Below are 13,594 nucleotides of genomic sequence, written 5' to 3' on the forward strand. Positions count from 1 at the left end.
TGACTGCCTAAATACAATATCAAAGTGAAAAGCTTGCCTGTGTTTTCAAAAGAAATTGGCTTCGAAATTTTGTTTGAACTTGGTACAAAATTGTGGCTCAGTTTGGAGCTCTCACAAGAGTGAACACAGGCTGCCTAGCCCTGCCCCCGCTGAGCTAGTTCATGCTTTGGAATACCAGTGGCTTTTATGTACACTTGTCTTCAAAGGAACAACAAAGAGTTACTATTTATCAACACTATGAAACTCTGCTCCAGCATTTTCCATAATTTGCCAAAATTCAGAATGCCACAGCTAGGTCATTTTGTAAAGTGAGATGACTGGTGCCTAGTTAGCTTATTACATGCATGAGGAGTTTGCTTGTCTCTGCTTAGCTTAAAACTGGAAGAGAATGCAACTCTTGAGAAAACCCAACCTCAGTCTTCCCTCTCACCATATCATAATGAATGTAACTCGGCATAAAGAGAGAAGCATTGGAATGACCGACCATGGTGTGTCCATTAGGGCCATAGAGAATTAATATCAGCAAAGTGAAGTGCAGGATTCATGTCAGAGCTTTGGGCATGAGTACAGCTTCCTCGTTATAAAAGGCAGCATAGAAAACAAAGAGGCCATCCCACAACACAGACAAGCAACTATGTAAACATGTTGGAGCTATTTCTTACTGGAGGATTCTTCCTCAGACATTAGAAAACCTTGAGATTGAAAGGGATTTTAAATCTTTTCTGAATTTCCCTGTAAGCACCATTGCCCTTTGGGGGAGGAGCACAGGAAGTGCATTTCTTTGATACTCTCTTGAAGATCTAGATCTGTCTTATTGAATCGGAGGCTCTTGAAGGGGGGAGGCATAGCATCATTTTTAATCATGGGATAAAGGGGTGTCAGTCAAGAGTCTGGGTGATGGATTCCTTTTCCTAAGACATGGTATTAAAATATACAGAAAATATTTATTCTATTTTTACAGGTGGAGGGAGCTTTTGTTTTGTTTTGTTTTGTTTTGTTTTTAGCAGTTGAAAAACGGCATGTCTAATGTGACATCATTTGTTCCCCCACAAAGTCAGCTCTTCTATAAACCGAGAAAGTAGCCGCTGTTAGAGAAACCAGGATCTTAACGAGTGCTAAGTTTATTTTTACTTTTGGAAAGTATCTACAGTGCTTTAAGCATTGTAAAAGGATCTTCAATTAAGAGAGTTAGGAGAAGGTACATAGGCTTGGTAATCTCCGAGGACCCCCAACTGTGGCAATGACTGTAAATCTAACCTGTGTGCAAAAGGAAGATTGTTGATTACTTTTTGTGCATTTTTATTCACTGACAAGAGCTCAAAACAAGCCCACAGACCCCAAAGCCAATGACACACCACAGGGTAACATTTGCCCATAGGTCACAGCTCAGACACAGTCCCTTCTGGTCAATCTTTGTCTTTAACTCTTCATGTTCAGGAATGAGTGATTCTGGGGCTGGTGAGATGGCTCAGTCAGTACAGAACTTGTCACACAAGGATAAGGATTTGAGTTTATCTCCAGAACCAGATGAGGGGGAATGTACGGTGGCACACACATGTAATCCCAGCTCTAGGGCAGCAGAAAAAAAAAAAAGATGAATACTTGTGGCTCACTGGCCGGCCCAACTTCATTTGTGCTCCCAGCAGAATGCAGCGTGAAAAATGAAATCTCCTCCTAGCCCTTAGTAGCTCTAAGGTTGGGGAGGGGAGTGAAGGTCTTGTGAAAATTGAACGGTCAGTGCAAATGTAGGACAGAAAAGGGAATGAATGATTTAACACAGGTCAGGCCTTTCTTTGAGAGAAAATACCTGCGTAGTGGGGGTTCCCATAAAAAGTAGAGCTTGCAGTCAGCTTACAATCTGGCACAGTTATGGGGCAGAAAGGGTCAGGGGTTGAGAAGTTTCCTGCTTGGTTTGAAGTTAGCCATTGCTAGGGTAACCAGGGAGTGCTCAGTCAGAGAACATTGGGTAAGCCATGAACATCTTTCCTGGAAGCCATCGTGTAGGGTACACAGGGCAGAGAAGGCTAGAATTGGAGCAAGCTACTTTACCTCTGGAATCCAAATTATTGTCGTTACAAGAATTGTCACAGTTCAACCCAAATGGAGGTTTTACAAAGTGTCATGGCCCTGGCTAACAAAAAGCAAGGCTTGGGAATTCACACCAGCCTTCCATTAGGCATGCTTCCTTACCTCTGTGCCTGTAACCAAGGAATATGGTGCCAGGGTCACTTCACTTCCTGGGGTCTGAGAGGGGCCAGAATGTCGGGGGTCAAGGCAGGCATGGAAATGCTTTCTCATGCCTATCAGATTTCCCTAATGCATCACTTGCATGCACACTGATATGTCAGCATGGAAATGTCTTTTGGCACATCTGAATCCATTCGGAGAGAGAATGAATGCTAAGCTTTTGCTTTCCCAGTCTTCTGATGTTCAGTCGCTCCCCAGCCAGGCGGCCTTTCTGCTGTTTCCTGAGCAGTAGGAGCTTCTTTCACACCTAATTCAAGAGCATTTTCGGTCACTGGGTGTTAGCCTGGGAGGAAGCAGAGAGCCGAGTCCAAGCAGAGATATGCTCCCTGGGCAGCTTGGCTTAGGTCTTTAGGAGTGTGTGCTTGGGACCAGCAGGTGCAGGACCCTGGGGGCAGAGAAGGAGGTAATGATGACTTCAGGAGGGCCTGCACTGAAATCTGGATCATTTGCTCTGGATAACTCTGCTGTCACAATTGAAAATGGTCCTTAAAATGTTAAAGCACAGCTAACTTGTCTCCTGTAATAGTTTTAATCCAGTGTAGACTTGCCCAGAGAGCCAGCTAAGTGGACCAGATCCACTCTCTGGCCACCAGACCAGCACACCCAGAGTTTGCCAAAGGCTGCAGTGAGAGCCTTGATGTCCAGGCCAAGGGACCTCATCCCTTCTGGAACACTAAGAGGTCATGGGATATCACTGAGAAAGTCAGAGAACCCAGCCTATTTGCTGCTTGAGTGTGGCATCCGAATAACAGTATCGAAAAGGAGTGGGAGAGCATCTCGACCACTAAGAGATGGCGAAGAGTCCTGGGAATTTGCAGAGTTTGCAGCTCACTAACTTCATTCTTTTATTTATTTGTTTGTCTATTTTTGCAGTACTGGGGTGAAACCCAGAGCATCACGAAAGCTAAACAACCGCTCTACTTCTGTGTTTCCTGCTAGCCAAGTTTCTCGTCTTGACTTGTGTAGCCACTGCATAAAAGGTCCTGAGAACCACATGAACTGTGCACATACCATGAATAAGGGCACAGCTAGAGATTCCAGACTCTGATGTGCTAAAACCAGCCATGGCCCTCTAGAGAGTCATAGCAGAGTTCAGGGTCAGTAATATACATATAGATGTACATACACACACACATACATACACACACACATACATACATATACATACAGCAACAGATATTTGGTAGTATATTTATTTGCACATGTATGTAAATGTATACCTCTACACACACACACACACACACACACACACACACACACACTCACGCATATACCTCCACTACTTCAACCTTGCATATGAACTTGTACATACTTTTTAGTGTCTCTCAAAGTATGATCTGATTCTTTCCTAATGTATATAACATATTGGCTCTCAGGACCACAGAGGGTATTTCTGACTCAGCTCTTACCCTAGCCTCTCTAGTGTGACTTTATACAAAGTGGAATTTTGTGGGGGGGGGGGGCTATTGGTGATCTGGCCCTTGGCAATAAAATATCTTTCTTTTTTTCTTTTTATTCTTTTTTTTTGGTCCTTTCTTCAATAGGACTTGAATTTAGATTTCCACTTCTGTGCACTGAATAGTTGCAGGCCAGCATCATAATCTTCAGTGATAAGACCCTGGCCCTGGAAGAGCACAGCTCCAGACCTCCCAGGATTCACAGGAAGGGGAAGTCATGTGGATCCTCAAAAAAGAGCTCAAATGTCAGAGCCTTGATTAATTACTAATATGAAGGAGCAAAGAGACCAAGAGATTATCTAGGGTCCTTTCCAAGTGCAAAATGTTGGAATTCTTTGAAGGAAACATGACAGTTGTCAAATTAGTAGGGGGAAATAATGTGCTAAAGGAAACAGAATAGGATAAATCTCACAGGGCTTGGTCAGTTGTAGGCAGGATCCGTGGAAGCTGGAGAGACTTGAGCTTAATTTTGAAGCCTTACTATACTGAAGAAAGAGGGGACAGTCGGATAGTCGAGTGAAGGAGGAGTTGCTACAAAAGAAATATATTGTGAGCAAAAGGAGACATGAATCAAGGTGTGTGTGTGTGTGTGTGTGTGTGTGTGTGTGTGTGTATGTGTGTGTGTGTGTGTGTGTGTGTGTGTGTGTGTGTAGGATAATGCCTAGCTCAATACATCTATTCCCCGAAAGCACTGGCTGATGAGAATGGAGCTGCATGCCAAGAAAGACATTAGGCTTTACTTCTTGGGAACTTGACTGTGGAGAGCTCTTAGACGAACAAGACTCCCATGGGCCTTGTTGACAAGGGCAACACCTGGATAGTAGAGTGAAATGCTTCCTTGATGGTATTTCATGTCTCCAAGTGACTGCATTCCTGAGAACATGCCTTGCAGGACGGGAGCCACAAGCAGATCCAGCTGACAGAGCTGGCTTCCTGAGATCCTATCACCCCACAGAATGGGAGTCAGTAGCTATGGGAAGGATGATCCAACAGCTGCTGCTTATCTGCAGCAGGTCAGAAAGGAAGATGGATGTTCTGAGAACAGCCTTCTTGAATGAGTGTGTTTGGGAACTGAGGAATTCCCATAGGGTTTCCCATCATTGCTTGGCCACCACGATGAAGAGTGTGACATTACATACCTTAGGTGCAAACAAACCATGAAACGGACATAATGGCTGGGGGAACTGTGTGGAACAGGTCATGGATAATGGTGAACAGAAGTTGATCTCTTAAAAATAGATAAGGAAATGATGAAACATGGAGGAAGGAAGAAAGTATAAAATTATCTTAGGAAGCATCATCAAAGACATAATTTTGCATTGTTAGACAGGATAAGAAGTAAAGATAAGGGCTGGGAAGATTGTTCAGTGGTTAAGAGCACTGATTGCTCTTCCAGAAGACCTGGGTTCAATTCCCAGCACACACATGGTAGCTGACAACCATCTAGTTTCAGGAGATCCAACACTTTTTCCTGGTCTCCTCAGGCACCAGGCACACACATGGTACCCAGAAAAACTTTCACACAAGACAGCTATATGCATAAAATAAATAAAATTTACAGTTTTGAAAAAATAAACATGAAAAGCAAGAGATAAATATGATTGCAAAACTAGAAGACTAAACTACAAGTCAAGTTAGAAGGAGAGTTTGACAACCTCATTTCCAGCTATGACACTCACTTGGATAGATCAAGATCCTCTCATGAGGCATAAAGGGGAAATCTAGAATTTCTTTAGTTCAGACTCTGAAGTCCCCATTATGCAGTCCCTTGCAATATCTTGAACTTAACCTTGGCCACAGTGGGAGGATATCTGTTGATCTGTTTGCCATTCAGTTTGTCCAAAAGCCTTAATGATCACAAAGAAAAGAGATTTGGTGTCCTTGAATCATTGGGAGAATCTGGTGCATCTAGAAGATAAAATTATTTCTAAAAAATCAAAAGATTAAAAGAAACCTAGAAGGTAGGTTAGCCTCCATCTATAAAAATGTTTCCTATACACACATACAAATTAAACTCACAGGTAGCTCACATTATAAGAAAGATCTGTCTCTTCATGATAGCAATCAATCATCTTGTAATATCACAGTACTTGTACTTAATTATTCAGAAATATACCTATTATGAAAATAATGTCAATGTAGCTTTGTTCTATTTTTCTTTTTTGTTTTTTTGGTTTTTTTTTTTTTTTGGTTTTTCGAGACAGGGTTTCTCTGTGTAGCTTTGCGCCTTTCCTGGGACTCACTTGGTAGCCCAGGCTGGCCTCGAACTCACAGAGATCCGCCTGCCTCTGCCTCCCGAGTGCTGGGATTAAAGGCGTGCGCCACCACCGCCCGGCTCTATTTTTCTTATAGGAATTACTTTTCATAAAAAACAAAGTCATTTGTATATTAAAAGTAATATGTTCTAATTCACTGTATCACTAAATCACCTAGCTACCATTGTATCTTAGCTACCATTCTATACTGTGAGACACCACAACCAAATCAACTCTCATAAAAGAAAGCATTTAATTGAGGACTTGCTTACAGTTTTACAGGGTTTGCCCCTTACCCTCATGGTGGGAAGCCTGGCAGCAGGCGGGCATGATGCTGGAGAAGGAGCTGAGAGCCACACCCTGATCCGCAGATAGGAAGTGGGGTAGACTAGGCATGGGCATTTGAAACCTCAAGGCCTATTCCCAGTGACACACCTCCTCCAAACATTCCATACCTGCTCCAACAAACCTCCTAATCCTTCCCAAACAGTTTCACCATCTGGTGACTAAGCATTCAGAGAATGGGGGCCTTCTCATTCAAACCAACATATCTATATTACTCAAATAATATAGATTACTTCCAATTTTGGAGGACTTAGTTTGCATTTACTCATCTTTTCAGAAGTGCTAGCTTTACTATGAATCAAAACACCACATAATTAGTATGTTTAATAGTCAGTCATCAAACATCAGATTCTTTAGTGGCTATTATTGAATAACATTAATCCTTACGTACTCCAAAGTGAGAAGAATAGAAAGCTTTAGGGTACAAATAACTCCCTAATGTTTCAGTTAGAATTGAAATACATGGTAGAAACAAAGTAAGTATTATAAAATAAAGAGTGAATGCCCATGGCACTTAGTAAACTATAGTTAGTCTTAAAGTTAGTCTTAAGTATTTTACACCAGACCTGCTACTGTTCTTTGAGGTGGACTGTGGTGCTTTGAATGAAAATGCTTTCCATAGGTTCATAGGGAGTGGCACTGTTAGGAGGTGTGGCCTTGTTGCAGTAGGTGTGACCTTGTTGGAGGAAGTGTGTAGCCGGAAGTTTTCCTGTGTCCCACAACCACTTGGTCCCAAGTAAACACACAGAGGCTTATATTAATTACAAACTGTTTGTTCTATGTCTCAGGTTTATCATTAATTAGCTCTTACAACTTAATTCAACCCATGTCTGTTAATCTATGTTTTGCCACGTGGCTTCATGCGTTACCTGTGTTCCATTACATCTTGCTCCCCCAGCAGCACTCTTCATCTCCTTTGACTCTGCTTTTTTTCTCCTTATCTCTCTGTTTGGATTCTCTGCCTGGCTCTAATCTGCCTTGCCATAGGCCATAGCAGCTTCTTTATTAACCAATGGTAGCAACACATATTGATGGCATACAGAAAGACAAAACTTTAGACTAACCAAGACAAGATAGATAAAAGTATTTTCTCTAGTTTTGCCCAATGCAAATGGGTTACATAGTGTTACTATAATTCTTACTTAATAACTGTTTTGTTGTATATAATCTTACTATGTTAAAGTTAAAACCTTCCTTTTTAATTAGACAATAAAAAGGGAAAATGCTGTGGAATAATTTTCATGTACACTGTAAAGATTTGTCACTTGAATTGGTTTACTAAAATGCTGATTGGCCAGTAACCAGGGTGGCCAAACTAAGAATGCTGGGAAGAGGAAGGGCGGAGTCAGAAGCCACCAGCTAGACACAGAAGAAGCAAGATATGAAAGTACCAGTAAGTCACTGGCCATATGGCAACACATAGATTAATAGAAATGGGTTAATTTAAGGTATAAGAACCAGCTAATAGTAAGCCTGAGACCTACACAGGTCAAACAGTTTGTAATTAATATTAAGCCTCTGAATGATTATTTCATAAACTGCTGTGGGACCACGCAGGACAGAGAAAAGGCTCCAGCTATAGAAGTGTGTCCCTCGGGGTGGGCTTTGAGGTCCTAAATGCTCAAGTCAGGCCCAGTGTGGCACTCTTCCTGCTACCTGCCAATCCAGATGTAGAACTCTCAGCTCCTTCTCCAGCACCATGCCTGCCTGCACGTCAGCATGCTCCCTGCCATGATTACAGTGGACTGAACCTCTGAACCGTAGGCCAGCCCCAAATAATGCTGTTCTTTATAAGAGTTGCTGTGGTCATGGTGTCTCTTCACAGAAATAGAAACCCTAACTAAGACATGGCTCCATTATCCCTTCTACATAAACTACAAAAGCTCCAGTGGTTCAGTCCCAACAAGCTGACAGAGTTGATCAGCAGGCGCTTTGGGACCCACACCCAGACATTCTGCTCTGACTAAATTCTCTTAGCCACTTAACCAGCCGTGAACTTCTCCTTTAGAGGATATGATGAACCTCTCATTTATTTATCTCTTTATTTTCTAATTTTTATCAACGAACTACATATTTATATTCTTATAGCATTGTACATGTACCACAAGATTAAATAAAATGATAAGGAATATAACCAGGATGGACCCTCAGGCTTAGTCCATCTCCCATCTAGCTGTTTCTCCAAGTGTCTCCATGTTGGAGCAGCTGGCCACCGCTCCCTGCACCTTCCTTAAACCTCTCACATCCCATAGGCAGAGGTGCATAGGGCTGGCTACCATTGCAGCTCAGTGATCCAGGCAGTAGGAGGCCCAGCAGCTAGACCAGAACACACAAACTGCAGTTGGCCTTGACCTTGCCTCCTTAGTACATGTAGTCATACCAGGAAGGCTAATGTGCTGAGTCCTCCTTCCCAGAACCTGCCTTCTACTGGATGCTTGCAGAACTCTGTCACAATGCTTTCCCTTTCCTTGGCTTTTAATTTGGTCCAGTGCCTAGGGAAGAGTCAGGAGGTTGTACTATGCAAAGGGAATTGCCTTTGAGGACATAGCATATGGCCATTTGACATCAGTACTGGTGAGGTACTTCTCCCAGGGTGCCCTCGAACCTGTCATTCTGCTGAGAGTCTCAGCTTTAGGGAAGCTGTGGAGCTGTCAGCTGTAAACTTTGTTACAAAGTGTAAACAAAGCCTTGTTACCTTGTGGTCTGCCAAAGGAAAGTTCACGGTCATTCATTCTTCCCAGCTGTCTTCTGCCAATAGTCTAGCTTTCCATTCAATGCTTATTTCTAGAAGAGAGTGTGGCAGGAATTGCCAATGTGAGAGAAGTTGCTTCCTCTCCAGGCAGATAGAGTTAAGCACAAAACTAGAAGGCAAGAAGAGAGAAGAGAGTGAGCGTGGCCACGGGAGTGGGGGGTCCTCAACCCGAGCTCTCTTTGGTCATCAGGAGCAGCTGCCTGTTGCCAAGGGTGCAAAGTGATTTGGGTAGGAAAGGGGTAGATGGGTTTTCAACAAATGATACTAGGACATTTGAAAAACCACCTGCAAAACGATGGGAGTTAATTTGAAATAGATTAGATTCAAACATAAATTTGTAAATTTATAGTTAAGCAGTTTTAGACAAAGGTGCCAAGAAAGTGTAAAGGAGACTTTAATGACTTAGGATAAGAAAATTATGAATCTACTTACAAAGGAATAAAATTGGACCTCTGCCTTATACAATCAATAAAACTGACTAGAATATGAATCAAATGCCTAGATGTTGTAGCAAAACTGTACAAATTCTAGAAGAAAAATACATACAGACCTTTGTGACCTTGAATTGGACAATGGTTCCTTAGATGTGACCCCCCCTAATGTCATAAAAATATAAACTATTCTTTGTCAAAATGAACACTTGTACTAAAGGACACTGTGAGAAAATAACTCACAGAATGGGGCAGGTTACAAGTGTTAGAGCTGATATGCATTCTGGGCTGTGAATAGATGAGGAACCTCTACAAATCAAGGATAAAAAGACACCCCATTTGAACTTGGCAAGTTTTGCATAGCTATTTCTTCAAATAGTGGCGTTTAAGTGCTCCGCAGCTCACGACAAGGTGTGTGGCACCATTGGCTGGCAGAAAGCCCTGGGCAGAAGATGCTGCCTCACCCCAGCTAGAAGAGTTATGCTTTTTTAGTTCGTTGTGGTTGTTGTTAGAGAGTGATACACACTGTAGGTAACAGAGTGGAGAAATAATTGGAACATGTGTCTGCTGCTGGCAGGAATGTGAAATTGCATAGCTAGCTTTTAAAATAAGCTGGTGATTCCTAAGAGGTTAAGGAACTACCATAAAACTCAGCAGTTCAACTAGAGAATTGAACATATATATTTATACAAAGATCTCTGCATGCATAAGCATTATTTTGTTGTATTCATAATAGACAAAGATTAAAATAGTCAAAGGCCCTTTAACTGATGAATTAATAAAGTGTGTGATGTCAAACAATAGACTATTACTCTTTCAAAAAAGGAGTAAAGTGTTTACTACAGCAAGAATTAAATTTGAAACATACTGTCCAAGAGAAACTGGAAAGCAAAGGCTAGATATTATCATTTGGATGCATTTATGTGAATATCTAGGGAGACAGAGACAAAAGGTGAACCGAAGTTTGCCTGAATGCCATTTGAGAACATCACCTAACTACAAACAGGTACAAAGGGCCAAGAAAGTAATAAAAAATGTTTGACATTATGTTAAGATAATCTTATCTGCAGATAAGATGATACAGGGCCAGAGATGACTTTAGAATAACTTAGGAGCTTGGAATTGGGTGGAGCTTTAACTGAAGCAGGAGTCACCAGGTAGTCATTGGATTGATCATAGACATACAGTTTGCTGTTCTTGAGTAACTCTATTTTTTGTATATGTCTGAAAAATTTCACAAGCCTTTTGAGTAATAATCCAAGACTCTCTTATTCTTAAGGCTAATAAGAATACTTCAAATTCAACTTGACAAATTTACTAAGAAAATTATTGGAGTCTTAAAATGGATAAATTTCATGGCATGAAAATTATACCTCAATAACCTTGTTGGAAACAAAACCAGAACCAAACATGAAGGGATGTCTACATGACAGTACTGAAAATCCCGAGGGTACATGGACTGACACGATGGGATGATTTGTGAGTGCAGGGCCAGTAGCCAGTGGTCCCAGGCTGAGAAGCTGATAGAGCCTGAAGAACAGGAATTCTCTGAGCCTGGAAGGGAGTAAGTAAGAGAATAATTCAGGCACATAGAGAATTTTTGCTCATGTCTTCATAAAGCTTCCCAAATAGTAGCTGTCTTAGTTAAGCTTCCACCCTGCTATGATAAAATACCATGACCAAAAGCTAGTTGTGTAGGAAAGAGTTTATTTAGTTTACATGTCCTGCATCCACATCTGTTGAGGGAAGCTAAGGCAGAAACTCAAACTGAGCAGGAACCTGGAGACAGGAGCTGATGCAGAGGCCATGGAGGGGTGCTGCTTATGGCTTGCTCAGCCTGCTTTATTATAGAATCCAAGACCACCAGCCCAGAGGAGGCAATGGCCACAGTGAACTAGACCCTCCCACATCAATCATTGATCAAGAAAATGCACCACAGGCTTTTTCACAAGCAAGGTAGGGGTATTTTCTCAATCGAGAATCACTTCCCAAATTACTCTAGCTTGTGTCAAGTCAACATAGAAGTAGGTAGAACAGTAGCTTATGATTCATTCACTAAATGCTTTATGTGGATTACTTTAATTTTTACAAAAGACTACGAAGTCGGCATTGTTTTGTTTGTTTGTTTGTTTCCCATGTTTCAGAAAATGAAACCTGAGAAAGAGAGTTGGATAATTTACTAAAACTAAACAACAGCAAGCACCACATCTGAGATCCAAAGACAAGGCAGCTCCATCCCAGAACCATGATTTTAAGCTGTTATGATGAAGGGGTTTTTTTAGTGTGCTGGTACTGAGCAGACAAGGCATATTCCAAGATGCAAAGGATTTGAACATGATGGACTTATCAGGGATGTCCTTCACAGTGATACCATCTCAGGGTAACTGGACAGTTTTCTAAATCATTAAAAGATACCTATACAAATGAGTTTATCAGGAAGCATATGCGATCCAACAAGGCATGATACAATTCATACCATCAAGCAAATGATTATGCCTGAGTGGTCACTTTGGCCTCTTCTGCTTCAACATTTTATCTGTTGGTAATGTAGTTCACAGTTATTTGTATCTCTAAATCCATACATAGGATGGCTATTCAAAATTAGGATATTTATAAACTTCCCCAAAGAAGTAAAATAATTTATGTCAACACAGAGCTACAATACACCCAACTCTTCAGTGCACTGCACATCCAAAAGAAAAATACTTGGGAAACATTACTGCAATGGACTATGGAAATGAAAGACTTCGAGGCCAACTCCTACTGCTTGCTAGTATAAGCAAGTCACTTGATTTTTCTCAGATTTTCTCATCAGAAAGCAAATGTGACCCACTAGGAGATAGAATGTACTTAACAGCTTACACATTTGCTTCATTTAGAGAGAGAGAGAGAGAGAGAGAGAGAGAGAGAGAGAGAGAGAGAGAGAGATTCTAGGATGAGTGAAATACAAAAGTCAAATGCTTCAGTGGCTAGATTGTAATGAATGCCAGTGCTCTTAACCACTCACTCAGCCATCTCTCCAGCAATCATAATTAACCATTTTTTTTTTTTAGAAAATGAAGAAATAGAGTTAAGCTTGAGGATAGAGGATTTGAGCTAAGCTCCCAGCTCTACAGGATAGCTGATTTTCTTGGCTACGTGTCTATCCAGAACCAAGCAGAAACCCTTTCTGCAGGAACTCATTTTCAACTTCACAACTCTCTATTTTTTGCACACGTGTGCCCAAGACTCAATATAAAAGCAAATGACATGTGGATATACACTAAAATATCTGCAGATAAGATGATATATGGCCAGAGGCAACTTTAGAATAACTTAGGAGTTGGTAATTGGGTGGAGGTTTAACTGAAGCAGGAATCACCAAGTAGTCATTGGAGTTGATCATAGGCATACAGTTTGTTCATTGAGTAACTCTATTTTTTGTATATGGCTGAAAAATTTCAAAAGTCTTTTAAGTAATAACCCAAGACTCTCTTCTTCGTAGGGCTAACAAGCATACTTCAAGCACTCTGGTTAGAATAACAGTTATGTCTGAGGCTATCATGTTTTACAAATGGAATTAATGCACTATAATTCTGCTCAAAGATAAAGCTATCAAATTCATAAAGTCCTTCAGTGAACACAGAGAGAAAGGGCAGAAAGAATCTAGGAGCTGGAGGAAGAGATGGAGTGTCCTGGAACTCTGTCTTCCAGACATGACGTGTCCAACATACTCAGGATCTCACAGCAGCTGTGACACCTGCATAAGACCTGGACAACATTGGCTCCACCCCTCCTGATATCTAGAGACAGGAAATGGTGGCTGGAGGAGGGAGAGACATTTCCTTCAGTGGTGTAGACACTGGTAAATTGTCCATTCCCCTTAAATAATTCCTCACCTGTGCTTCCACAAGCAACCCTGAATAAACTCATTGGGTGGTGGGTGGTAAATTTGATAAAATAGGATATGTGTACTTGTGAAAATGTCACTATGAAACCCATTGTCATATATAATCAATAAATGATAGATAGATAGATAGATAGATAGATAGGTAGATAGATAGATAGATAGATAGATACACACACACACACACACACACACAGAGAGAGAGAGAGAGAGAGAGAGAG

This window comes from Peromyscus eremicus, chromosome 5 (assembly GCF_949786415.1).
Source record: "Peromyscus eremicus chromosome 5, PerEre_H2_v1, whole genome shotgun sequence".
In the NCBI taxonomy this organism is placed as follows: Eukaryota; Metazoa; Chordata; class Mammalia; order Rodentia; family Cricetidae; genus Peromyscus; species Peromyscus eremicus.